The sequence below is a fragment of the Xylocopa sonorina genome, chromosome 2 (genome assembly GCF_050948175.1).
Source record: "Xylocopa sonorina isolate GNS202 chromosome 2, iyXylSono1_principal, whole genome shotgun sequence".
In the NCBI taxonomy this organism is placed as follows: Eukaryota; Metazoa; Arthropoda; class Insecta; order Hymenoptera; family Apidae; genus Xylocopa; species Xylocopa sonorina.
In genome coordinates this window covers 8,890,160-8,917,849 of record NC_135194.1, presented here as the reverse complement: position 1 = coordinate 8,917,849, position 27,690 = coordinate 8,890,160, and the positions used below count along the sequence as shown (strand labels likewise).

At 43.8% G+C, this 27,690-nt stretch overlaps 1 protein-coding gene across 2 annotated transcripts in view; it reads left to right on the top strand.

Annotated features, from left to right (window-relative positions):
- Task6 (TWIK-related acid-sensitive K[+] channel 6) overlaps nucleotides 1–27,690 on the top strand; it is a 100,263-nt gene that overhangs the window by 44,654 nt on the left and 27,919 nt on the right. Inside the window, exon 1 of one of the 2 annotated variants that reach the window (XM_076910418.1) lies at nucleotides 9,966–9,994. The exons of the other annotated variant lie outside the window; for it this stretch is intronic. The gene's annotated coding sequence lies outside the window, so the exon portion shown is untranslated. Of the gene's footprint in view, nucleotides 1–9,965; nucleotides 9,995–27,690 lie in introns of those variants that run through there. 2 annotated transcript variants of the gene reach the window in all.

Here is a 27,690-nt window from a genome sequence, read left to right as displayed (position 1 = left end):
TTTCCCTTGCTTCCTCTCTCTTTCTCTCTCTTTCTGAACGTCCACGCGCGTAACCCTCTTCGCTCGACGATCGATCGGCCCTGAGTGGACGAGACGGTGGGCGGTGGAGTAAATGTTTAAGGATAAGTATCCTAAGTCTACAGAGACGAGAAAACCGTCCGGTATTTCGAGTGATTTCAAGCGTTTCGATTGTTGAGATCGCATCGAGTTAACGATGTCGAGGGAAATGTGAGAAATTTTAATGCAGAGGAGGGGAAATTAATAGAACGCAGAGATAGAGGGGTGGAAAAGTTTTTCTTACCCCCTCGCTGTGCAGCGATAGGAGCCTTGGAATATGTAGATTTTTAAAACGGATTGGATGAGATTTAAGAACTTTAGCCGATTTGAGAGCCTCCAGGAAACGGATTTTAACGACTGGACTTTAAGGACTTAACTGTCTGGATCGCGAGCGCGTTGGACTTTGCGACTTAAGGACTTTGTAAGGGAGTGGATTTTGTACCTGCTTATTGTAAATTGTTCGTGGATTTTATCATACCTCCTGGGGAATTCGTTGATCAATTATTTTTCTTACTCGCTGTTAGAGGAAATTGATACGCTTCGATGCGAAGAAGATATTCTCTAGCATTCACGTGGGTATTAGTATTCGCTGAATATGTATAGAAACGGATTCAGGAACTGCGCGAGGCAACAGCCAGAACGGCGCTATCGATTTCAAAGAAGGAAAATAAAGGAACGGGACACGGATATGCTCCTTCTGATACTCGATCGAGGGCTTCCTCTGGTTGCTCGCGATCTTCGCGTTGACAGACACAGAATTAACTTCTGTGAAAGAGGATCTGGTTTCGTAAAAAGACGTAATCGCGGACGATGCTGTGGATACTTGCTATTGTGGCTTTGGTGAGGCTTCCGTGGGCATTCTCGTCGAACAAATAACGTCGCCAGTCTGTCGCTACTACAACTTTTTACACTAGCTATTACAAAATTGTGATCGAACAAAAATTTTCATCTTATCGTCATCAATTATCTATAGCAATTTCGTATTCCTTCTTTTATCGTATTCTTAATTCTACAATTCGAATTTAGATTCGAATAATATGGTAATTGAAATTTAGTTATCTCTGTAGAACAAGTGAAAATCATTAGACAATCGATCGTAGTATTTCCATACGAATCACTCGACGGAAAGCGGTATGAACCACGCGAATATTAAGAGCGCAATTTCATCTTCCTGAAATTATATATCCTCCACGTCCGTCGTTCCTCGGATATCCAGCCTGAACGTCTGGCACGCGATTATCTTATCTCATTTCCAGGTTCGTAAAAAGTCGATCGTCGATCGAGAATCGTCGAAATTGGCGTCGTTCGTCGATCAATCCGCGACTTCCTGGGGCGTATTCGGTGTACCTCCGCGCTGTACGAAAATCCCGCCACGTCGATTCGACTGTTGGACCGTAAACGGCGCGTCTGCCACGGCGTTCAGTCGGCCGGAAGAACGAGATAAGTCGTTCGTCTTTTCGCCCGTCTCGTACGGGTCCCTGGGGTGAACCCGAGGGGGTGGTATCTCGAGTAACGCGGTTCGCTCGGAGAATGGAGTAAACAGGAAATGGAACACGATTTTGGCCCCCTTCAACCGTCTTAGAAGACGTTTCGGACGTACTACATTTTCTTCTTTTTTTTTATGACTGATAATATAGAAGAAACCAATTATCCTAACGATTCTTTTATAAACGCTGGATGAAACGTGTAATTATACTGCTTCGAGTATCGTGATCGTCTCAAATTTAAAGATGCTTACAGATACCTAAAAATATTCTCTTGTTAGTCTAGAAAAATTGAACAAAGGAGATAGCGACATTTAAAATGCAATTTAATGTCGCAAGCTTTTGGAAAAGGTTCGAGGCTGTTAAAGTTCAGGCTGAAAGGTTACTTTTAACAGCGTCGTGTTATCAGAACAGACGATCCTAGGGTCACTCTATCGGCTAACAATAAGCAACCTGTGTCTCGCGGGACGACCCCTGGAGGACCATCCGCGATCGATAGATCGAAGATAAAGACCCCGACGTTCTATTCATATTCGTCGAGATAAGGTCGCGCGGCAAACTTGTAAGCTTCCGGTGCTGGCGGGGGAAAATGAGCGATGATTGCTCTCGTTAGGACGTAATCGGCCGTGAGGAAAAGCGGCCAAAGACTTCCTTTCTTCGTTGAAATTTCTGCCAGCCAGCCAGCGACCAAGAAATAACAACCTTCGCGAGGAGTTGCGCTCGAGTTTACTTTATGTACGTTTCGCGAGTGAGTTTCGCCTTGGTCCATCGTTGGAACGGGTGACGCTGACCGGTTCTCACGTTCCTTTTCTACCCCTTCTTTGGTTTCTCGCGTTCGTTGCAACCTCGTTTGAGGGACTTGTATTTGTCGCTAAATTGCTGGATTTTATTCCTATCGTTTTCGTCACCAAAAATTACGACATCTAAATTGAAATATTATTCGTGCTCGAGAAGAAAAATACATGGAATAAATATATTCTAAATTATACATATATAATAAGATTACATCAGACCAATTTGGTGAATTTAAAAATTGCCTATAATCGCTTCTAAATAAAAAAAAAGAAGGAAGTCTCTATCGATCTCCAGTCGTTTTTGGGTAATCCTGCATAAGTTCCCACGGGCAGAAGTGAATTTTCCCGGATCATTTCGGGTCGGGTCCGAGTGTGTAACCCACTCGAAAGCTCGCTGAACGTCCCCTCTCGACATCAGCGCGAGCAGTCATAATTAATTCAGCGAGAAGTGCTCGGGACCGCGGCGGCAGTCAATCGATACGATCGCTTTGCAGAATTCAACCACATCCGTTCGATTAAGGGCATTTTAGCCGTTCGCGTATCAGCGGCTGCCCTGGACCGACAAAAATAATGCATCTCACGCGGGGACTCGCACAGAATCTTACAGGAGGACCCATGTTTTCTGAACCGACTCGCTGCTATGGCATTAGGAGTCGAACATTTATTAAACATTCACGGCTGATCAGACTGGCTAATCGGAATTTCCTCTTAGATATTTCACGATCTTCGCAGACAGACTCACGTTCGATCGGAAGGTTTGGTGGTAACGCTATCGTTTGGGTTTCTGCAGAGCGGAAATAGACTCGAGCATTTATTTTTAAAACGAGAAATTAAAATGTACAATTTTGTTAGAAGTGTTAAGGCACGGTTACGCTTGGTTTGCGACAAGAATAATGTATTTTTTACATATGGATACGAGCAAACATTTTGAGTCTACCGAAACACGTTGATATAAACATGGCATAAGGACGTGGCTTTATCTACTACCATAATTTCTCATTGGTCAGCCGTGGCACGTGCTTGTGTCAGTGAAGCTTGCAGGGCCATTATTGTCGCTCACGTTTCTACGCGATGTAAACTATGGGCGAAGAGAAAAACGTACGCGTAACATAATGCGCGCGTATCATTTCGATTAGGGTACGAATGATTCCTGAAAGCCTGCTCGACGATTAAAAAGTTAAGGGGAACACTTCGGATAAACGATATCGATTTTACGTAATTTTGGATAGAATTTCGATACTGCAACGGCTACCATCAATTGTGGTAATATTGACATTAGTAATAAGTACATGTGTACACAGACGTGGTCGTTAACAGAATTAACAATTATTTTTTGATTAACGTTATTACTAAATATTGGACCGTTTTCCAATAGAATAATTATCCGCTAGTCGATACAGTAATTTCAGTTAAACTGCGCGGACAGAATTACGCGTAATCAATGGAATCTATTTAAGCGTTAGAGTGAACCGCGGTTAGAAAGTAGGGGATAACGAGAGCGAATAATTATCAGAAAGGAGTGGCGAGAAGAGAAGGGGCGATGGTATGAAAGGGGAGGAGGAGCATTGGTTAGTGAGTCATTTGGACGGACTTTCTTTCGGGATGGCTCGAAGGAAAGTGGTAATTAATCGAGGATTTGCATTCCTTTGTGCTTCACACCATTTCCATTTGAACGCAAACAATTGACGTAATTAGACGAAGAAAGTTGATCAGCAGCTTGGAAAATGATGCCACGAGCAACGATGCATCGACTGGAATTTTTGAACGAATTTATTAATATAATGTCGATATACGCGCGTGCGATAAAAGTTACGTATAATTACAGCCGGAGTGCAATTTGCATTGCTAATTACAGATTTTCGCTGTTGTAAAACGGTTTCGAGTAAGAATTAAGTAATTGGAAATAATCGACTGGAGTCTGTTTCATGATAGAAAACAATTTCCCTCCCTTCTCTGAAATTATACTTGCAAATTGGTAGCAAATAAATTTACGATATTATTTATATACGAGGTAGAAACAAATAGAGTACCGTAAAGTGGGTAGAAAAAATGAAACTTGTTAACTAAAGAGCGAAGTCATAAATTCGTACTAGAATTTTATAGTACAATTAGCATTTCGCTCGGTTAATCTCGTGCTGATCCTCACTTTCGTTGGCCAAGCTGTTCTAAACTTTTAAGAAGCAAGCGTCTCCTTTTAACAGACGAGAAATTATAATTTTTAAGCTGAAAGTAGAGCGCAATCTTAGTCAGGGTAGGACGTGTCGATAAAATCTATAAATTCCATAAATTAACCTGCCATCCTGAGAAAATTCTTTTAAAACAATTTCCGGCGAAGGAAACAAAATTACCTTGCTGCTATATTTAGTAATTTCTAATACAAGCTCACGATTAACTGAATAAATATACAAAAACTGTACTCTTTTGTCAAATTATGAAAAAATTTCTCCTGTGCGAATTGAAAAATTAATTTTATCTTTATTAGACAAAGTATACTGTTGCTCCTCTAAAATTATACTCGTGCTCCGCGCACATATCCTTTTATACATTCATTCATCGAACATTCTTCCTTCTTTTGTCCAAATTTCCATGCTTTCCCAGGCTCTCACAAACAAGCATGTACACACTTTTACACATACAGTTTAAAATATCCTCGAACATTGAATATTATACAATTACAACTTAAGTATCCACACATACCCACTCACACGCAACAAAATCATTCATTCATCTCCATTTGCATACCCCCAGGAAAGTAATAACGAAAACACAAAATTTTCCTCTGCTCCTCGCAAAACGCACCCTTAAAACCTTGCTCTGACATGCACGCTCCGCAAAAATGCCAAAAGGAACGTTCAACCCTTCCGCTACAGTTCGAATACGCGTGCAGTGGCATCATTTCCTGCAGAAATCACACACTATCAAACGTTTTACATTTTCAAGCGCGATCGGCGTAGAAAGAGCGATCCTCGACTGGTAAAACAAAGCCAATCCACGGCGAACCAGGCAGCGTGCATCAACCTCGATCCCGACGGTGGTAAAAAAAAAAGCGATCTCGATGGTTCTCGAGCGAACGCGAGGCTCTCTACCAGCCCAGCGTATAAATCGCAGATTGTAAGTCGCTCCATTAGCATTCGCCACGTTTCCGTTATCCCGGGCCGGATCCCGCGGGACTCTGTACCAGCGCGTCGAGAATCCTCGTCCTCGGACCGCCACGGGATCGAAGTCGCAGGGAAATCGTGGGAGCGGAATCGCGCGCTGGCTAACCGGAACCAGCCACGCTCCCGCGAATATTGGGTTTACGTTGCAGATCCGATTTTAACGATGCATCCCCCAAGTTCCACGGGGGTGGCGGTGGCCTGAGTATCGAGCCGTGGCAGGAAGCAGCGGACGAGCCACGCAACTGCGACACCCACCTATTTCTTTCTTTTTCTTCTTCCTTCCTACCGCTTTTGAGTGTCGTTTCTTTTTGAAATTAAACAAGGGACGCGATTCTTCGATCGTATCGCGAATTGATAAGCTTGGATGAAAGTGACGATGATACTGGTGAAACGGGTTGTTACGACTCGTAGTTCATTACCTTTGAAATTTTTTTTATAGAACACACACTGCTGATATAGGACGCGAACGAAATTGTGGGACATTATATTGGCCAAGTAGATTAATGCGAATAATTATGGAAATTGGAGCGCTTTATTTAAATAATTTCCCTTGTTTAGAGGCGAGACGAAAAGGGCGCGGTTCCCGTACGTACGTCTATCGCGAGTTGCATATTATATTAGGCGAACCGCAAGATTTTTCTGTAATTTTACCGGCAGCCGTAATGGCGTTTTCGCACGCGTACGAACGACCTCGGTTTACTAAATAACTCCTGGCTGAACGTGGTCGACGTACTTCGTCGAACACGCCATTTACGCGAAAATAAAGCGGGTTAATCGGCGAACGTTTGTTGGCATCTGAATACGTCACTGGGTCCGGACAGGGTAAAAACTAGCTACCATGAATTGCCACTCCCTCGAAACCTCGTTTTCCATATAATAATACAATCAATTTTCAATATTTCTTCGTATTCTTACATATTGCTCTCTTCACACTCAAGTCGAAAGGCTCTTTTTGCAAAACCCAAGAGACTTCAAAGATCGTCAAATAAGAATTACCATAAGGTTCGACGAGCGTTCAGCCACGTTCACGAAGTGGCCACAGTCGCGTTGGGAAACGGAACGCTTGACAACGCGGCATTCGACCAGTTTCTCTGTTTCGAAAATCCCTGGGGCACCGTTCCGTCTGTTATCATCCCCTCGCGTGTACCGTCAGAAGCGAGCGGGTGCACGCACGAGCGCGAAAATCCTCGTCCTGAAAGATCGTTCTCGAACGACGGGAAGGGTCGCGGGGTGGAAATGTCGATTCCGTAGCCGGACGAGTGCTCTTGCCTCGACGCACGATTTCACAAGCCCCCGCACGGCAGCCCGTGGGACGTCCTTTCACTTTTACTCGGCGATCGATCCGACCTACGCCTCCGCGAATAGCCTATTCACAGGCGGAACAAAAAACCGTGAAAGATGTATCGATGCTCTCGTGACATTTGCAAGTTTATATATCATAGCTGGATCGAGGGGTGGCGGCGACCCGGTTGACGAGGAGACGACTTTTAACCGTGCCTCGTCGCGCGTCGCTTACCCTATCGATGCTTGTTTGCCCGGTGGAAAAATTAGCACGGATACGGGGACGGTGTTTCGAGCTGTCGAGCTCACGGAAAACTCGTCCCGTCGGCCTTTTTTTTCTCTCTGCCTCTCGTCGGTTGGTAAATAACTCGTCGAATTTTAAAACGGTTACTTGCACGCGAGAATTCCAAGAGAATGCCAAGTTTTTGTTTTTAGACAGGCAGGACTGGTCGATCCATTTTTGAAATATGGAATCGTTGATAAAAATAGATGGAGATAGGTATATTTAATTACAATAGCGCACGTTACCGTGTAATGTAAAAAAAAGACGAGGAAGTAATTTAAAAATGGAAGCACGAAAATTAGAACAGACGAACGTAAAACATATTTCGGTCGTATTGCCATCCGTACTGCCATCGTTAAGTAGAAATGCAATGTAAACTGGAATATTAATATACATTGCACGGTAGGCATACCCTAAGCACTGTTACTTTAATTTACCGTATTTTGCAAACAATGCAACGTGGACCAGAAAATAATACTCTGTACGCTGAAGTTGCCACGAATGATTTCTGTTTATTCTATCATATCTTGCGCACGAACATTTCGCCATAATGTTAGCTTCCCGCGAAATTATTTGCCATTATTGTCGAGATGCAACAGAAACTTATTTCAATACAGCATTGTTGCGTATCTCTGGAAAATCCAATTAGTCAAGCTGTAAAAGTATCCTGATTCCAACTCAATCTTCGAACTGCGACTTTCAATTTTTATTCTATTTTATTTTATTTTTTTCATTTCACAGAATCGTGGTTCTTTGTGAGCTTGAGCCGATAAAGAACGATTCAATTAAAATGCGAAACAGTTACTGTCGATAACGCGCCTAACCGGTTTTGGCTTCCCGTTGATCTGGGTATTTTCGGAATTCCACGGCGGGGCCTGGAAATGGAAAACGATCGGCGAGAGAAAATTATTACCTGTGACTTTGCACAGGCCTGAAACGTCTATCGGTTAGAGATCGAACGGATACGCGGAAGAATTCGCTTTGATCTCTTACAATTTACGCGAAACGAATGCATTTCGAGAAAGTTGCATCGTTAACTCAGGTGACATCTCGCGAAATTAAAATAATTGGTTGCAGAGAGGTTTTCAAAGAATGCAAAAATTAGTCACTCGTCTGAAATGTTGAACGTGCAATAAGTAAACTCTCCACGTTTTCATTCAATTGTTTAACACGATTTTTCTATTTTATGAAAAATTAAACGTCAAATCGGATGTGTTTCGTTGGTTTCCTCTTTTAATCCGGTCCAGCCATTAAGAAAATCAATACTCGTTCCGGAACCGAATTTCTCGAGTCCAATTTTCGGTTCCTGTAACGCATGCCTTTGGCATCCACGATTCCGTGAATTCCAAACTCTCGGGCACTTCGTTCCTCTTGTTAGGCTAAAATTTCACTGTCGGCATAATAGCAACGCGAATTATTAACCCGCGCGGGGAATATTTCCGCGTTTCGGTCATGTTTCGTGGCGCAGCCTTGTTCGGCGTACGCGAGTTTCACGAATTCAAGCCCAAAAATAATTGTACAGGGGATTGGAAGCATTTTGCGAAATACTGGTAGCTGAAAACGAAATGGAATCACTGTTTCTCAACTGAAATCGGAGACACCACTATTTCGCATTTTAGAATGAATTCGAAGCTTCCGTTGCCCCAACCGTCGCCATTTTGAACGTTCTTATACTAAACCGTGGCAACAGGCTACGCGACATCTTCCGTCACCATGACCGTGCATAAGAAGAGCAAAGCAGATGAGAAGGGGGTGGCAAGAGGGATGGAAAAAAGCATCGTCTATTTATAAAGCATTAGCGGAGAGTGAAGTTTAATCAGGCTCGTGGCGTGCCCCGCGGCGCCTCTATTTATTGCTTCTTCGTTGATCAATACGTTAAATGTTCGGATACACGCGGAGCCATCCATTTACGCGAGCGGATATTTTCGGGCCGGGTGCCGATAAAAGTACACTTCGGACAGCCGACTTTATTGACGGCACTCCATCATCCACGTACCGCCTCCAGACAGAGCCTCTACTCGACCCTGTGCCATCTTCTTGTCGCGAACTCTGCGTACTTCCGCCGTGAATGCTTGGGTCACGAGCGTGAGACACGAGCATCGTCTTCGAAATGGTCGAGTCGATGGTCCCTCGTGTCTCTTACAATTTTATTTTCCGTTTGAAGGTTCGGTCATTTCGAGGAACCAGGAGTTCTCCGAGGAAAAGGGATCAGCCTCTAAGCATCGTTTTAGTCTCTTGAATTACTATGTCCTTTCGTAGTAATTACTGGTCAGCTTGTCAGCTTAAAAATATGTTTATACATTTCTCGTGAAGAATATGTGGTTTTCGAGATATATTTACTGTTTGTGCTCCAGTTAATTCCACGGCACCCCTCGCTGGGCTCGAGTGAGAGAAAAGTGTAACCTTGGACTAGCTTCGGGATCGATTTTCAATTTTCCCACGTTGCAGTTAAGTTCTTTTGTAAAGAATCGACGACGATAATTTGTTACTGGCGTTTGATAGCGGTGACGCCGTCGGGGTGGCTGTTCCTCGTCATCCTTGCTATTATTTGCCGCACCCTGACCGGTGCTCGTAGTCACGGCCGCCTGGGGGTTGCTTTGGGTGATGCGCGATATGCGCCATTTTTCACCGTGCGAGATATCTCTTTTTCTTACGCCTAATAGGATTTTCGTCCGAAGTAAGTGTACGATGTACAAGCCTGAAAGATGCTTCCACTTTTTCTTGTCTCACGTCGACTGAATATTCTCCCCATATTTTTTACAACATGTTTTTCTATATATATACGATACATGTTTATAGTACACGCGAAACGTAAATCGTGTACTTTTTTTATAATGTTACGTGTAATTATGTCGTAGTTAAATATAATATCTTATTAATTCTTGTTTCTGTTGCAGGTAGGATCGTCTGCTGCCTACGAGTATGTGTTAGATTCACGTAAGTTGCATGTAACAAAAACTCTCGCAAGAGAAACTTTAAATAAGTAGCAATTTTGGCAATCAACGATAATTAAATCGAACTTCGTTTAAAAATTTAAAACCCCCGATATTAAAAGTATACTTTCAATATAATATTGTTTCAAGAGCTATCGTGACACGCATAGTCGTTAATTGGCGATCAATTTCATTTAATTAATGCCGATTCGCCAATGGAAAGAAAAAAAAACTGAAGGTGATTCTTGAAATAACTAAAAATCTTCAAGAGGTTTGACACAATGGTGTACCATATGCATTCGGCGTATCATTATACAGGATGTGCATTGAACGCGTGCAAAACTAGAAGCGAATCGATAATTCGAGCACAACACGTTGTCCTCATATTCGAAATGGGTTCTCGGTTGAAGTTATAGCGTAGGATGCACCGTATCGTAATTCATTCTCGGCTACCATCGAGAAATCGGACACTTTAGAACGCAGACTGCAGCATATCTTAGATATGATAATTTATGAAAGGACCATGAAAATGTCAAGCACCCCGTGTTTTACGGGATACTTTCACGGAAATATCGGTAAAATCGTTGCCCTTATTAGTTTCACGTCACTCTTATGCATCGTAGGAACGAGTTATGTTTCATCATTGTTTGCGTACTAGTTCGGTACAGTAGCAGTATATATAACATTTTCCACGAAGATAAAATGTTTGACGGATGTTTGGAATAATTTATTTCAAAATTTAACATTGCGTCGTTTTTAATGGAATACGTTTTGTTTCCGTACGAAATGATTACAGTTCTACGACATAAAAATTGTATACGTTTCAAAAGCTATTGAGTTGTTTCAAAGGCATTCTGCAACCCATTCTGTAAATTCAAGACCATTCGTTTGGTACGTGTCTGTGCACTGCAAGCAAATTGCACAAACACCATAAATTTCCTCTAACTCCGATTGATTTGCGAACTGACTTGGACTGCGTCTACCATTTTTGTTCTACTTTCCATTCAGCCATTCTGCTGGAATTATGCTGCAGATTGGATTAAATCGAGTAGAAGAAATAGGGTAAAGATGTTCGATTACAAACAGATTCTAATTCAGAATTACCATTTTATTGCGCAAAATCATCGTCGTTAACGCTATCCATTTTGACTATAGAAAAAAAAAAGAAATTATCTGAAGCGTAACGAGAAAAACCTCGATGCCGGAAACTCCGCAATTTCTGTTCGAATGCTCGCGTAACCGTGTCTACTTTTGAGAATTAATTGATTTCTTCGCGTAGAATCGTGCAATCAACATTCCTGGCGTTCCCCGTGAAATCGAAGCGCACGCAAGCAGGCAATTACACCGACCACGGTGTCCATTAATGCGGATCGAGCGAGAGGAGGAAGAAGAGAAAAAGTGGGCTAACCATTTGGGTGTGCGCGGTAGTTTTAACGAGACACTATCCGAAAACAGTTTTAGGGCTAATTTCGTGCTTGAGTCGGGATTCCATCGCGGCACGTTTAATACCAATGCGTGACGCGTGTTCGAAATGGACACCGTCGTTAACCTGAACCCATCACGCCCTCGGGTTTCTTTTTTTTTCTGGATTCCGCCACTTTACTTCTTTTGACGATTTTAACGACGGGCTATCCGCGCTAATAAATCAACTGATTGGCACGCGATCCATTTCCTGCCAGACTGGTTTGATTAAAGCTCTGAAAAATCGGAAGCTCGAGTACATGCCTGGACATTATTCGGACGTTCCATTTTTTCTGAATTTGTTTATGAAGGATTATCTGCCCAAATTGCTTCGAAAGTGGCTTATCGCGAGACAAATATGCATATTAACGTCTCTCGCGTGTCCATGAGAATTCGTGCTCGCGGAAAAATATGCGAAACGAAGATTGATCGAAAAATACTTTGACGTATGTAAATCGGACGGAAAAAATACGAAGCTAACGAAGTTGAGAATAAAGTAGTTGCGTTAATCCAAAGACATAATTGAGTAACACAGATGTCCGTTCGAATTGGGTCGGTGACGTCGATTTCTTCGTTCTCTATGTTGCGCCCATTTCGTTGGTGCGAACTTCCCAATTATTCCGCCGAGTACATTTCAACGTCGCACGTATCTGGACCATGAAGTTGTATATTTAAACGTCACAATTAGAAACACCGCTGAACACTGACGCGAGGCAGAAAGAAAAGGATATTTCAGCCGAGGGACTATCAAACGAGATCGTAATCATCCCCCAAAGAATCCACGGACGAGAGTTCCGGCAACCTTCGCGACGTTCTAGGGTCCACGTACGGGTTCCTTTGAAAGAGACCGTTATCAGTGGAAGGACGGGGCGCATTCACGCTAAAAGGGACCGTCTCAAACGGGCTGCCGCGCGGATGCAGCTAAGTGCTGGCGAAAAGAAATAAGAGAAAACAAAAGCGAAGCCTAAAAACCCGATACGCGAGTATCACAGGGCAGAACGGCGCGGATGGAAAGAAGGACGAGATTGAGAGGGGGCGAGAGGCCGGGACGAGGGGTGGAGGGCCGCGTCGTGGCACCTATTTTCAACGGCAGCCCATTAATACGCAGGCGAGCAAGTAAAAAGTATTTTGCGGCGCAGAGAAGTCGATCCGCAGTGGCGGCGGGGTACGCCGGCCCACTGGCGACGAACTAGCGCCACGGTGGGGTGGCACGATGCGATGGATGAAAAGGGGTGACTGCCGAGAGGTGCCTCTATATATTTAGTCGTTACAGCGACCCTCGTGGTCGCGACGACTCGTGGCCTGCTTCTTTCTCGTCTTCCTTGTCTACCCCTTCGAACAACCCTAACGTCGGTTGGTAAAACTTCGTCCGAGACATTTTGGACGCCACACCTTGGGAGAACTACTTTTCTTTGCACCCATAATTTCCACTTTACGCTTAATGGCTTCCATACATTGCTACCGTTTTACACTTTTTTTTTGGGATACATCCCTCGTTTTGTTTGTCTGGTTCTATGAAATTGTAGCACGAGTAGAATAACGCTTGGAACGATAAGGAGCAAGAAAATTCCATTTCAGATGTTATTCTCGGGACAAATCACTTGGAAGGTCCATCGAGTGCGCGTGCACTAACGGTGTAAGCCAGTAAGCCAGTGCGACGCTGGGGTTGTTCGCCAGCATCCCCGCGTAAGACTTCGCCACACGTTTGCGGTGTCTTACAGGCTTTCACCATTAGTGCACGTGCACCGGAATCAATTCACGCCGTTCTACTCGAAAACGTAACTTCCGAACGGAATTTTCGAAAACCTCGTACAAGCGCGATGTCTCTCACACAAATGTGGAACGTGTGTTTGTACGCGCGCGAGCTTGTTTAACGAAAGCTACCGCATACGTTCGAACGCTGACGCACGTAGGTGGCGTGCGAAATAGGTCAGGAATTTTTCGAAAATTCTACTTGTAGCGTCATACGCCGTAGCAGGAAACCCCCCGAAAACAAATCGAATCGAATTTCCTGCGCGTTGACCGAAAATTTCGAGAACACGTTAATACTCCAGTTCTAACCCATGCGCGCGCGCGCGCATACACGCAGATCGAGCGAAGTAAATCGAGACGAGCCACCGTCACATCTCGCCGGCGGATTGTCGTCACGTTCCTGCGGAAATTCGCCATCGCGTTCTTTCCTCCACCCGGTGTGCCGCTCTTCGTGTCTTCCCACCTTCCAACCCCTACCCTGGCCCACCCCTTCTTCCGCGTTTTTATCACCCCCTACCACGGTATATCTCCGTCGTTCGCCTGTACGCGTTTCCCTCTCGGTCGACGCCGCTGGTGGGGGCGAGTCTGAGTTCTATTTATAGAAAGCACGACCTATATATAGACACGTCGCGGGCTATGCATAGCCTCCACCCCGGGCACCCCACCGACCGCCGACCTCCCTCGACGCTCGAAGCGCACCGATCTGCTGCGGCCAGTCTAGGTGTACGCCGGTGCAGGTTCAATGAAACCAGGCCAGCCATCCCCTACCCCGCGGCCAACAAACCGCTCTTACGTGAAAATACAGCATCCATTCAGCCGCTTTTAAGGTACGTTCACACACGCCGGCCCGGACGATGACGCACGCCGTGCGCTCGAACCGCCAGCCCCTACGACCACCACCACCGGCGCTTCTCATTCGGGGTTGGCTGGCTCGCTGGTTCGCGACGACGCGCCGCTTGCATCTCTCGTCTAGCGTCATCGAGCTCCGGTTTCCGCGACCGAAGGCCGTCGACGGGACGCTGCCTCGACGCTATGCGGCTCCCGTCGAGGATGTGGGACAGGGTGAGATGAGAATTTTCGTGAATGAGCTCACAGCGGAACCGTCCCCGGGGAAGGGAGGTCTTTTTAATGAGCCAGCCTTTCCTTAATGAAAATCGAGGCGTTGGATTGGGAATCGGGCGGGGGTTGCGGGTCTGATGACTGTTTTAGGGTTCGAGAGGTTTTTGGGAGCATAATTGCGGTTGGATTTTGAGATTTGCGTGTGAGAAGCGATTGTTGCAATCGGGGGTGAATGCAGTTTCAGGAAGTGTAATGGTTTAAGGGACGAACGGGCTTGCTTTTACTTTTTAGATGGTATTCTTTGGGTTGCAGAAATGGGAGATGGTATCGCTCTAATGTTTGAACGCCAAGTCTGTGCAATTTTTATGAATGAAAGCCTCCTACAAATTGGTCAATCTCGCCCTTCTCCTTTTACCCTTTAAATGCAAATTGAAGTTTTTACAAGTCAATTGGTTTTTATTTAAATGCATGAATACTTGTGGACTATTCTCGGTTTCATAAAACGCGTTTACGCATATACGAGTGAAAAATGTCCATCAGAAATTCAATTAGCACGCCATCCGTGTTTTATGTATATTCATGCTTTAATTTAATTCACCGTTTCTTTGTTGGTTCGCTGTTAACGTATGCGGTGTAACTCGTGCGAAATAAAAAGGGATAAATCTTTGCGCGTTCGCTGTAGCTGTTTGTTGATTTCGAAGTTACAACGTGTACAGGACGACAATCCTTTATCTCGCGCAAACATTTACTCGGTCATTCTGTTGAATTATGGCCTTCAATCACGTTTCCCAATCATGCGTCATTGCTAATATAGTTGTTTATCCGTTCCACAATTTATACCCTCGTTGTAAGATACAACGTTGGCTCGCTGGCACATGTTTTCCGATACAATTTTCGTTCATCCATATTAAAAATATTTTCCACCGCGGTGCATTGCAATTTTCCATTTCTGAAATGTTTTCTCCATCATTTTTTTAAACAATTTCCGCGTTACTTCACCAACCCTCGAGTACACCAAATTTTTGATCACGCATTTACGAAGTAGCGGATAAAATATTTCTGAAAATGAACAAAAGTGTCAAGAAGATTTCCGATTATCAGTTTGTTCTTATTATTTATATCGCGAGGAACGTCAATCAGAGAGGACAGTTCGTACGGGTGAAAAAAGTGACGGGGTGTGTGTTAGAATAAAAGAGAGATTGGATCGACGGCGTAGCTCCGCAATATTTGCACTCATTTAACTGAAAAATGGTTGTTTAGTTGCTCTCTTGTCGAGTACTTCACTTTTCAACACGCACGCCGCGTGATGGACAATGAATATCGATAACCGAACAGAACAGATTTGTACTTGTTACAACGCACACGCCTGGCATTCGAGGATGAACCGACTTTTCCGCGAAAAACTAAACCGTTATAATTAAACACTTTTATCTGCTTCCGCGATAATTACATTCCATTAATATCTCTAATAATGCCTGCAATCGTTTTTATCAATATCCAGTTTTCGAAGTGAGAAGTTTCGATCGACAACGTCCCCGCGAGCAACCAGACTCTCTGTCGGACCATTTATGAAAGCAATTCAAAGGACGCGACGATACAGTTAATAAAGTTAATAAAATAAGATTAAATACACTTGAGGAGACACGCGTTTCGCGACTGTCGACTCGCGAACAAACGCTAAACACGTGTCTCTCGAGAGAAATTCTAAACCGAACCTAGGTGTTTCGCGCTCTCAGAGCCATTGAGAGAGTTTAATATCCGGTCGGGGATTCTCAGGTGATCGGGCTCCAAAGTCAATGAACCGGTGAAGTGCGACGCGTAAATTTAACAGTTTGTTTCGCGCGAGCGAGTTTAGTGCTTCAACTTTCGTGTCTAATACACGATTTATCGGGAAACCTGCCTCGCGAGTGGATTTCGGTTAACTTCGAAACTGAATTACTCATCTAAGCTAAAATTAGAGTAACCTATGGGAGTTCATTTAAGAGGCGTGCAATTATCCGTTAAAAAAAAAAATGTAAACGTATTAAATTGAAATAATTTTTATCGGCTTCCATCGTTGCACGATATTTCTACCCTCGACTGGGGATAAAATTTCCAAAGGGTTGTTTACAGCCACCGCTGTGCTTGCCAACGGTGCAGATTATCGGATCGGGTACGAATTACTGAGCAGGTTAGTTTCGCATATATCAAATCTTTGAAGGGGCTCGGCTGGTACTCGGGAGCGTCTCTTAAAAAACTATCAAGTGCATGTTCAGGGCGATCAATCATCCCCTCGTTCCTCGAGCGGTCGACCAAAAAACATCTTGCCCGTATCGACTATGCAACAAGTACATTGATTATACTTCCAGATTGTGTAAGTGATTCAGAGGCGGCCACGGAGCCCGTGCTCGAACTTCAATTACGAAACGGAAACCTGTTTTCGCAGCTAGTCCGTTTCCGGCTGGCAGAGGTGCGCTGGGAAGAAACAGCTGTTCGACGATTTTCCAGGCACGAGGCTGCCGTGTTCGACGTAACGAGGAGAGTGGTTGCAAAAATATTATCGAACCGGGTATAATTTATACGTGCTGCTACGTAATTATGATAATTGACGTAGAGCAAGTGTTTTCGTATTATTTGCAAATTCAATGGTGATCGTGCGAAAGTAATTGACGTAACGATTCGTCGAGAGTTTCTAAAAGTCAGTCTGATTCCTGCAGGAGACGGGTCGTTACGCGCGACCACACAGAATTTCAATTCCGGGCTGACGAGCCGGGCGCAAAGAGTTTCGTCTCGTTGTCCAAAAAGACAATTCATTTGGATAGAATAGAAGCGCAGGCTCCCTAACCACGGTAGCTAGAGTAGCTCCACAAACAGCGGGTGGCTCTCCACTTCTGATAGAGTAGCCGAGGTCGTGCGTGCACCCCAGCCGGGCTTGTACCCTGAATTTATTTAACGTCTTGAACGGGGAACAAACTTTGGTGGAAGTTAATTAAAAGCATCTGGAGGACCTCTTCTTTTCGTCCAGCCGCGTAAAGAAAGAATTTCTTTAGTGGCAAACAGTAATCCCTGCAATTAACGCGACCGTCTGCGATAAATATTGTGCTTGTTCTCTCGAAAGAATTTAATGTCCCCCGGAATCTTCGTTCATACAATTTTTCCCTTTTTATCGTTGCGAAGGAGGATAGAAGTATGCAAATGGCGTATAATAGAGGCGACTTGAAATTTTATAAAATATTCATCTATAATTCTATATCCATGAAATGATCACGCTACTTCGAAGCATCGCGCGGTATTACTAATTATAATTACACAATGAGTGGCGAATGTAATAGTGAAGAACTCGAGAGGTGCCATCAGAACGGAAATCTATTATTTTTCCGTTGATCCTTCATATTCGATAGTCGCCACGAGCGATAGCGGGTACGAGGAACAGAGATAAACGTAATAAAGCGTCGGTTGCCCTACGGTAAGCCTTATCATTCACGTTCGTCGAGTTGGCCGATATAAATTGAATTAGCTTCGGATTGTCCCGTATTAGATTACCGATATACCTTAACCGCAGCCCTGCCACGCGAGCCTTAATCACTTTTGGAAGCATTCCCAATCCCGCTGCGCCCTAAGTCTACGTGATATGGTTAATCAGGATCACGCGTTGCTGCACGCGCATAATTACGGGGGTAATCAGTACACAGAGGCAGCTGCATCGCGTCGAAATCGCCGCGGAGTCGACGACACAGTTCCACGACTGCTACGTGCCTCCTTCTGATAGTCGTGCCACGATCTATGAGCCAAGGATGTTCGATCCAAGTCGAGAGTCATCGACGGAAACTGAAACAGAGGTTCGAAACCTAGAGAAGTTCTCGAGAAATAGACAAAATACTGAATTCACTAAATAAAACGAACCACTCTTTCAACCACGTATCGAAAAACACCGGGGGCACCCTAAACTGTTTATAAAAAATATGAAACGCTTGGAAAACGTGTGTGACCAGGTGCGACGAAAACAACCCCAACTGAAAGTCGCCCATCGTCACCCTAACTCTTCCGCGAGCTCCCAACAACCCCTGCGATAGAGCTGTCAACGGCAGCTCGCACAAAGGACTGTTCACGAATATACCCGCGACAGAGTCCAGGGGAAATCGAGTCCGCGTTCGGCCGGAGCAATTTATTGGCCCACGAGAAAGGGGTGCAGTCAATTTGCGCCACGGTCGAGCGGCGAAAGGAAGAAAGAGCGAGGGAGGGAAAAAAGGAAGCGCTTTAGATGAAACTGAAAGGCACGTTCTGCAGAGAGGCCGCGAGCGGGCGACATTTTCAAACAAGATTAGGCAGCAAACTGTTCGTTAGCAAGATTTCGTTAACGAAGGCGGCGACGCGCTCGTCCGACCGATACACGTACACCAGAGACGACAAAAAGGCCACGCACACGTGCCCCGACGGGCCACCGGTGTATCCTCGCCGAGAACAGACCGGGAACGGAGTTAATTCAGCGAGTACCGATCGATACCGCGCTCGAGAACGTTTAATTACAAGAGATAACGTTCTCCACCCTTTCTCTTCGACCCTCTTTCTTCCAGCTGTCCCGTCGCGATTTCTCCCAGTGCACCATCGTCAGCCGCTACCTGGTCTACTTAGAGCGTACGGGCCTGCTCCCAGCGGATGAGTTCCCGTAACTCGAATTTTTCTTTCTTCCTCTCGAGACGAGACTGTACTCGCGCAGAAGACTCCTTCCCTGATAAAATAGTCTTCTGCAGATTTTGGTGTACAGTGAAAGTTACAACTTTGTCTAATAAAATATGTTTGTTCATTGACATATTTTCAATTGATTAATTATAATTTTTTTTTTTAACTTTGAACATATCACTGATACCTTGGAATTGTTTCCGTTTTCCCGTGCAACGCACGATCGAGTCCGTTCAGCGGAATCGTTGACGAGCCATGGATCTCTGCGGCGAGTATGCTATTCTTCGAGCTACGTGATCTATGGCTGGCACTCAGGTGATGCGCATTTTAATGGGTTTGAGGAAACGTTTTTATTATGGTAATTAACGATATGCTGGAAGTGGAAATGGTTTACGTGCAATCGTAGGTACTAGTAGAGCTATTCTGTTGAATATCGATGATACTTTGAGACATGGTAATTATGTTGAGTTAGAAATGAAGTTCTAAAGTAACAGGTTGTATGAAAAATTCTTGTAATCCGAATTTATACTTGTCAATTGGAATTTGTTCGATCGATTTGGGTTCCCAATTATTGCTAATTAACGCTCTGCTTCGACCCGAAATTGAAAGTCACATAAATTCAGCATACCTGCGGGCGATTCTCACCCTCGACGTCATCGCAATCCCATTTATGATAAATCACGATGCTGACATGCATCGCGTCGATGTAATCCCTAATAAGCCACTGATCGAGCGGTAATGTAATTAATAATATCCACCTTCCTTGTTATCCATTGGCTTGTACCTTGTTAAACAGATGGCTCGTTAAAACACACGACCCGGTCTCTCTTTTAACGATATCGTTCGTTCCCTCAATTTTTTTCTCGTTTATTAATCCCCCGTTCCTACTCCACCCTTTTTTTCAACAGAAAACCATTGAAAATGAATATCGTGTTCCTCGCGTAACATCCCCCTTTGTTCTCGTTTAATAATTTGCGTTCCGCTCGACGAGGCTATTTTGACGTTAAAAAATAAACAGTTAATCACCGGACGACGGTTAATTAGTCAAAGCTCAAATAATAAATCGATTTTAATTATCGCACCCCCGTCTGAGCGAGCAGCTACTGCGCGCGGCTGTTATTTACCGACGCTGGGCTGCGCGCGCGCGAATACGCACAGTTGTCCCGTGTAAAAATTCTAATGAGCCTTCCGCGTCTCGGTCTCGTTATTTAAAATCGCGGTGTATCTTGGTACGCGCGCTACCCGCTGCTGTTCTTTAATTAGAAACTAACGAAACCACCGAATAATTAATACCCCACTGTAATCATCGAGCTTTCACTGGAGTGTTCAAATAACATCTTGTTCCTAGCGCGATAAAACCGATAACATTACTGTTAAATAGTTGCGGTAAATTACAATTGCGTATTGTTCGTAGTTCGTAATAATGTTCAGCAATTAACGAGCCTTTGTTCCGCGAAATTAACCGCGAGTATTGATCGACAGTAAATATCGCAATCGATCAGCTGTTCATCTAACTTATGATTTGTTTGATGTGCACGCTTTTTCTGCTAAATAAATTGAGCCAGGTAACTAGCGTTAGGCTCGACTAGCAAAACTTTAAAATAACAGACGAACCTCGCGAATTAAACTAGCGTTATCACCCATTGCGCGTACTTCGATTTAGACACTTTTAGAGACACGTGCTCAAACAGTCTTCAGAGTGCACAAGGAAGTATTTACGTATTGCAATTGCAAGCTGCACCAAAAAATATATACGTGTATATCAGTAAAATCGTAAGTACACTTTCATCTGCGTTTCGTATAGGATTGTAAAGATTGTGAAGGTACAAATCTATCCGCATAGCAATTCGATAGACGCGAACTCCTATTTCTAATCCAAACCCAGCTACTTAAATCCTTTTCCAATTTTAAAAATCGAGATCTGCTCCTCGCACAGGTCACGTTATTTTTCGTTTTCCAATCCAAATGACTGTAACACCATTTACAACCACCAACAAAAACGTTTTACAGTCGTATCAATACTTGTTCGTCGCAACACTCATAAATACTCGCACCACATCCTCGAGTTGCGTGCAGTCATCACAGGGCTCGCTTACTACACATCTGCTCGACCGTCTCCACGATCATCAATCTTCGAGCAACGAGGTAACGATTCAAGAGGATCCAAGAATATTTATCGCGCGTTTTGTCGCCCAGCTTACGCTCATTGCGTTTAATGAGCCTATAAGCCGAAGAGGCGCAGCTTGCACTCGGTTTCGAGCAATTAACGAGGCTGCTCGCAGGTTGTGCTGTTGCGCTTGTACGACGGTACGAACCGTGGAATCCACGGGAAACAACGAACTAACCTTGTAAGGGTTTTTCCACGAGCTCTGGCATTAGCCCATCCGTGTAACGCCGCTTCGCGTTCGAGCCACGCTTTTTACCGTGCATCGTTCCTCCCCAAGGATGAAGGGTGGTTGCACGCTTGAAAACTAACAGATTTATCACGCCAGCGTGCGATGATCGAAGTTTTTTTTTTTTACCAGAAAACAACTTCGATGCCATAACAAGTATTTCTAACAAATCGTTACGTATGAATTTTCCTAAAAACAAAAAAAAAAAGGAAATTCGCTTCTGTCTAAACGTTCGACTATTTATCGACAGGCGTTTCTCCGTATCGATTGATGAATCCTTTCAGCTGGTTCTGGTCCTCTGTTAACAATAATCGACCATGCGTGGAGCACGTTGAACCGCGGGATATATCGACGCGGCTGGGCCACACGGGGGTGGTTGAACGGGTACGTAGGCGGTCGAAAGAGCGGGGAGCCAGGAGGAATTTGTACACCCGCTACGGGCAACGTTCTCCGCTCCAGGCATGGGGTGGTTGTGTGCCGCAATGCGGCTCTGTTATCACACCATCGGGCTCCATCCTGCACGTGGCCCCTTCGCCTTTTTTTTTTAATCCCGTACCGGGGGATAATCAAACCGAAGGAACGGGCCGATCGTCTCGTGTTGCCCGCCATTACGAGTCACGCGGTTGGACGCGAATTGGAACGGTTCGATTCTACGGCCGTCGGGCGGAGATCCTGTTGGTCGAGTTCTTTGGTTAAACTGGCCCGTGCGAATTCAGAAATGATTCGATTCGACCGATTCAGGAGTTCCAGGGAGTTTGTTGTATTCGAATTTCTCGTGTCAACGCGTTGGAAATGTGATTTGAAACATTTTTTAATTTTCATAGAAATATTGTATTATCCTGTTTGGACGTAAATTTAATAATTAATTTCCATTTGTAAAAGGTCTCGAATTGAGTAACCACGGTATTCTTATATCCTTATGTCCTACTGCATTGCTGTCGTCGGCTACTTGTGACGATCGGACGATAGAAACAGGTTGAGAGCAGTAAATCGTAAACGATTTTAATTAGGATTAAATAGCAGCTACTACTTAAACTATATCAATAAGAAACATATCTTAATTACAATAATAATAGAACGTATAAAATTTCCTCGTTGTTGTGAGTTTCAATTCTTTGAATTATTAACCTCGCAATCTTTCGTGACGAAAAAAGTATCGACGTTTATGCAAAATTTCACATTGCTGAAAGTAATTCTATTACAGCGAGGTGGTCTCAGGTTCAATCCTTGTAACGGAAGAATCCACTTTTCCAAGGAAATTTCGCGGGGATGGAATTTTCGAAAATAGATGGAGAGGAACAGATGAACACGGGGGATGGAATTTCGGGAATGAAAGAAACAGAGCGTGCATACCAAGAAGGGGAGATCCAGTTGTAGAAACAACGCATGGATGTTGCACGGGTGTTGCGATAGTAAAAAAAAGAATTGGCACGAGAATGCGAAGAATAGTAACGACAGAGCGAGTGTGCAACGATATGAGAAGAAAGACACGGAAAGGCGATGCTTTCGTCGGTGAAAATGCCACGAACAGATTTCGAGATGTTCTTCACCGCTCGCCTCTTTTAAAAGAAAAGAGCGTGTAACTCTTATTTATTGGCCGACCTCGGTACAAATTTCCTGTATGAAAAGGAAGTACGTAATTCGTACTCACGTGAAATAGCCACTCGCGGTACGGTTATTTATAGACATGCCAGCCTAATGCGCACTTAAATGAATTTGTCACGATCTGTGAAAGAACCGCTCATTTAGCGATATTATCCTCTATAAGTACCGGTTTTATTAGAAGGCTCGAAGCACTGCTGATAACGTACCGCTCGCATGAGAGATCTGATAAGTCGAGCAAACTAACGGCAATTTTTCAGATATAAATAGGGGCTCAGATGTGTTAAGCAAGTTAAACGCTCTAGAATATTTAGGCACACTCTGAGCGCAACGATCCAATTGTATTAGAACGATTAGAGGTGTGTCATACTTTCACTTTTGCTCCTCGAATTTGAGAAATCCTTCAAAGCAACGCAAACGTTAAATAAGATACAAATTTGACGGTTTAATCACGATTAACGTGGCGTGGAATGAAAATATTTTATTCAAATCGCGCTTTGATTAAATAGTTGAGTACGCTCGATTCAAGCTTTCGCCCGATCAAACTGAAAGCTCGATTTGTTTCAACGATTATCATGACACATTCACGTTTCACTAATTCACGTAACTTGTAAAATACATGGACTAATTAATTGATATTCGTCGGATAATTTTTCTCCCGTTATTTCCAACAGCTATCGCATACTTCGATCCTAAAAAACGGTATGCAATGCCTTCTACGAAAACGGACTGCTAAAGATCGCGAAGCTTAATTTTAGTTAAAAACAGGGAAAAAAGTGGAGTATCGCAGACGATATTGCGAGAACGAAAAGATACGAGAGTATACGCGTATCCTCGTAAATTCGGTCCACGTGGCAATGAAATTTTATTCACGCTCGCGTCGTCGCGATTTCGCCCCTGCTACCCGCGGCGTGGAATCAACCTTATATTTCATGAATTCCGTCGCGTCATCGTGTCGAGTGTAATTTTCTGCGTGCGAGCTCAAAACCTTTGCGAACGGCCGAAAGCATTCCTCTGCGCGTTGTTCCGCAACGCGATGGATGGATAGGTATTCCTCCTGGCTATTGATTGCACCCGGAACGCGACGAATTCCATCGATCTCGTGATTTCGGAACGGCTGGGAACCGTTCGTAATAATTCTCTGTTCTTTTTTTTTTATTTTTTATTCTTCGCACGCATTCCGATAAAGAGCGAGAATGAGATAATGAAAGAGGAGGGCGGAGAAATTCGCGCGACCAGTTGCATTCTGCACTGAAATTCCGTCGAATTCACGCGCGATATCGACGGAGACACGGACTCGTATCGGTTCTGAACACCGTCGCACGTTTTTTAACGGCAATCAATTCGCCCCCCTCGGCGATAATTTTATCAGCGACAGTTGTACGAGTCGCATTAACCCCGATGCGTTGTCGAGTGGACGCGATAAGCGACTTTTCGTAAGGTTTTTATTGATATTAACGCACTCGTTGCGTACGTGTTGCTCGCACCGGAATCAGCATATGTTCCAAGTCTGTGGTTTCCGCGAAATTTTTAAACGCGAGACATTGAAATTGAAGTATCAAAAAGCTCGTTACTTTCGATTCGTTCCATTACTATAGTCGTATGAATAATAATTATTCCCATTGGTCAATCAATTGTTTCCTTATTTCTGTATTAATGTGGGAACAGTGGAGAGATTCGAGAGTTCTCTTCAAGAATAATTCTCATCGATGATAACCATTTCTATATTTGTGACTATAAAGAACGTATACCTGTATAGTTGACCCACACAAGACACGACTGCTGGAGAAGAATTTTTATTAAATATCTGAAACGAAAGTATAAAAAGTTGGTCGGTTTACGAGGTCCACCGGTACCACCGTATTCGTCGAATAGTTTACGACTGGCCTCCTTCCAGAAATACCTATTGCATCTCACCAGTTCTTTTTTAGCGATTTATTATTCTAAAAAAAGTAAGGGTCGTCCGCGGAGCATCGAATTCATATTTGCGCGAGTGACTGCAGATATATCCCGTATTTTTGGAGACCACACTGCGAACTTTTCTTCCAAATGTATTCACGATATTTTATAGTTGACTTAGAAGAGATTATTTCAAGTATAGTCCACGACTCGTAATACAATTTTCAATTATCTTCATCGAGCAATAACGTTCTTCTTGGAGTAACGATCTACCATTAGAACAATGTCCGTGACCAAAACCGACGTGACGTGCACGGATATTTCGATCTGAATAACTATGATCACAAATGCTTCAATTTGGATACCAAATATTTTTAGTATCGATACTTTGTACATAATAATGATTTTTTTCGTGGAGTCTTTTTTATAAGGGTTGGCAGCCTACATATTTGTAGAGGATCGAAGGCTATAGAACTGGAATGATTTCACCGCTTCATTGCATTTCGACTAATATTAAAATTACTTTTGGCCGGCCTGTGGGTATCGAAATTGTTTGCATATATGCAAAATGCCAGCGGCTTCGACGTATCGCGGTGTACGATCGGAACGATCGATCGAGCTGTTGATTTTACGCATCTCGTTATCTCTGTTATCCGGTTATAATATGTACTCCGTGTTCAGAGGCGAAAGCCTTCGAGGCATTTCGTTCATTGCGAATAGGGTTTCATTGAAAGGTGATCCCTGATTTTTCTAACTTTTTCTGCAATCCAACATAATCCTTAATTAATCGTGTTATTCGAGCGTGCATACATGCGTACTTAAATATCTATTCGCATCGCAAATATAAAAAGCCAAAGTACAGTACGTACGAGAAGAAAATTATAATGAGTCGAGCTTTTAAAAATATGAGAGATGACGAAGCAAGGCGAATTAATGGGACAGAAATACTTAGTAAAGTCTTCTTGGTAATCAAGGTATATTAAAATCGAAAGAGAATGCGGTTACGCTGTACGATATCGAAGAAGGAAAAGTTGAAGGAAAGTACAAACTTTGTTTGCGTCGACTCGCATAATCAGGCTCGCTCGATTAGATCGCGCGATCTGAGCTGAGGCAGATGCACGAAATAATTTATCGAGATCGGCACGGTGCGTTAACACGTTCGGATAACCTTTCACCCGGAAATTTCTGGAGCACTTGCCGAATATTACACCTGCTTTCGATTCCAGGGAATTCCTGCGGACCGACTATTGTACCGCCGAGTGTATTCCTGTTGAATATTCTATACGCGATCAGGGACAACCGACAGATACGAGACGATTCCCGTTTAATTTGCATAGAAACGATAATCTAACCGCGGTATAGAATTTCCTAGCTAAAATAGCAATTAGATCGTTGAATGGCTGCCGCGGCGGCAATTATGCCTCCCGTTAATTATCAATCGAGAGTGGAAAAATCGTGCGATTGATTCTCATTCGTTAAACTTCCGACCAGTTCCGTCGGACGGATATGTGTGGGATTATTTTAACGTGCTCGTGTGAAAGAAGAGACGAACTAGAAACGTGGTACATGTTGAAGTTTGTTATTAAGGACCGACTAAAAATACTCTTCAAATGTAGTACCTCTCATGAAATATTCGCCTCTGTCCGTGAACGTGTTAATAAAAATATATTCCAGACGGCACCGAGTGCGGCTATGATGAGAAAAATTTTAGTTTTTGAACCAAGAGATATTACAAGCACCCTAATCCAGTGAGTAGCAAATGTGAAACGAAAATTCCTTTTTATATCGTAAAATATCTCTGTTTTAATGAAGAAATCGCGCGATATTGAACGTAACGTGGTGTACATGTACCGGGAATATACTGTACATTGAAAATGACGCGTAAAATTGTGATGCCTCGTAATGAAATGTCAGCGGACGAACGAACAAGGCGTTTATAAAATATATTCCAGAGTAACATAACGAAATATATAAAAAGCAGTTGAATCACAGTCAAGTTTTTCTAGATCAAACGATACTAGTGTAGATACTGATGATAATGCTTTATCGATCTGTACAAGGAGCATCGAAAAGCTTTCAGGGGAATCAATTACCGAGGATGAGGCAGGAGAAAATAATGACGAACAAATCGAACTGAATGGTGTCCAATGGAGATTCCTCGAACACAGGGAGAAATTATTCTCGCTGGAAAACTTAACCGGAGAACTACTTACAGAACGTCTTACTTTCTTTAAACAGCTCTTTACCCTTTTTCACGGTACACCGGTGTATCCATTCGATCCGAGACAAAGATTAAAGAGGCGCGCCTTAAAAATAACAAATCGAACGACGCGCAATTATTCGAGGAGCTTGAAGGGGCGATGAGATTCGACAACTCCCTCGAACGATATATCACGGAGCCACGTTCCGTAACAATAACTCTTCGCAAAAAAAAAGGAAGAAAGTGAAAAAGAAACGGCTCAAAAGTAGACCATCCATCACGAGCCGCAAACAAACATCAATATCCCCGGCGCGGCCATGACAAATCTCCTCCGATCCATTCCACTGTTAAATTCACCTCCTCGATCGACCACCCTGTTCCCATAAACCATACTCGAACCGATTTCCAGGTTGCTCGACACCGCTCGCGTCGATCGTGGTACAAACGAGTGAAAAACACAGCGGGGGTGCAGTTTCGCAGTGGCGTATTCAGCGAGAGCGCTCCAACCGGACGTTTCGTCTCGTTGCCCGTCGAAAATCGCAAGAAACAGATTAAATGCTAATCGACTGCTGAAACCATCGAACAGTTCGGTTAGATACGCCGCACGACAACGGAGCTGAACTGACAACATCGCGTTCTAATGCCACGATAAGCCGCCCTGCTCTCTGGCGATTG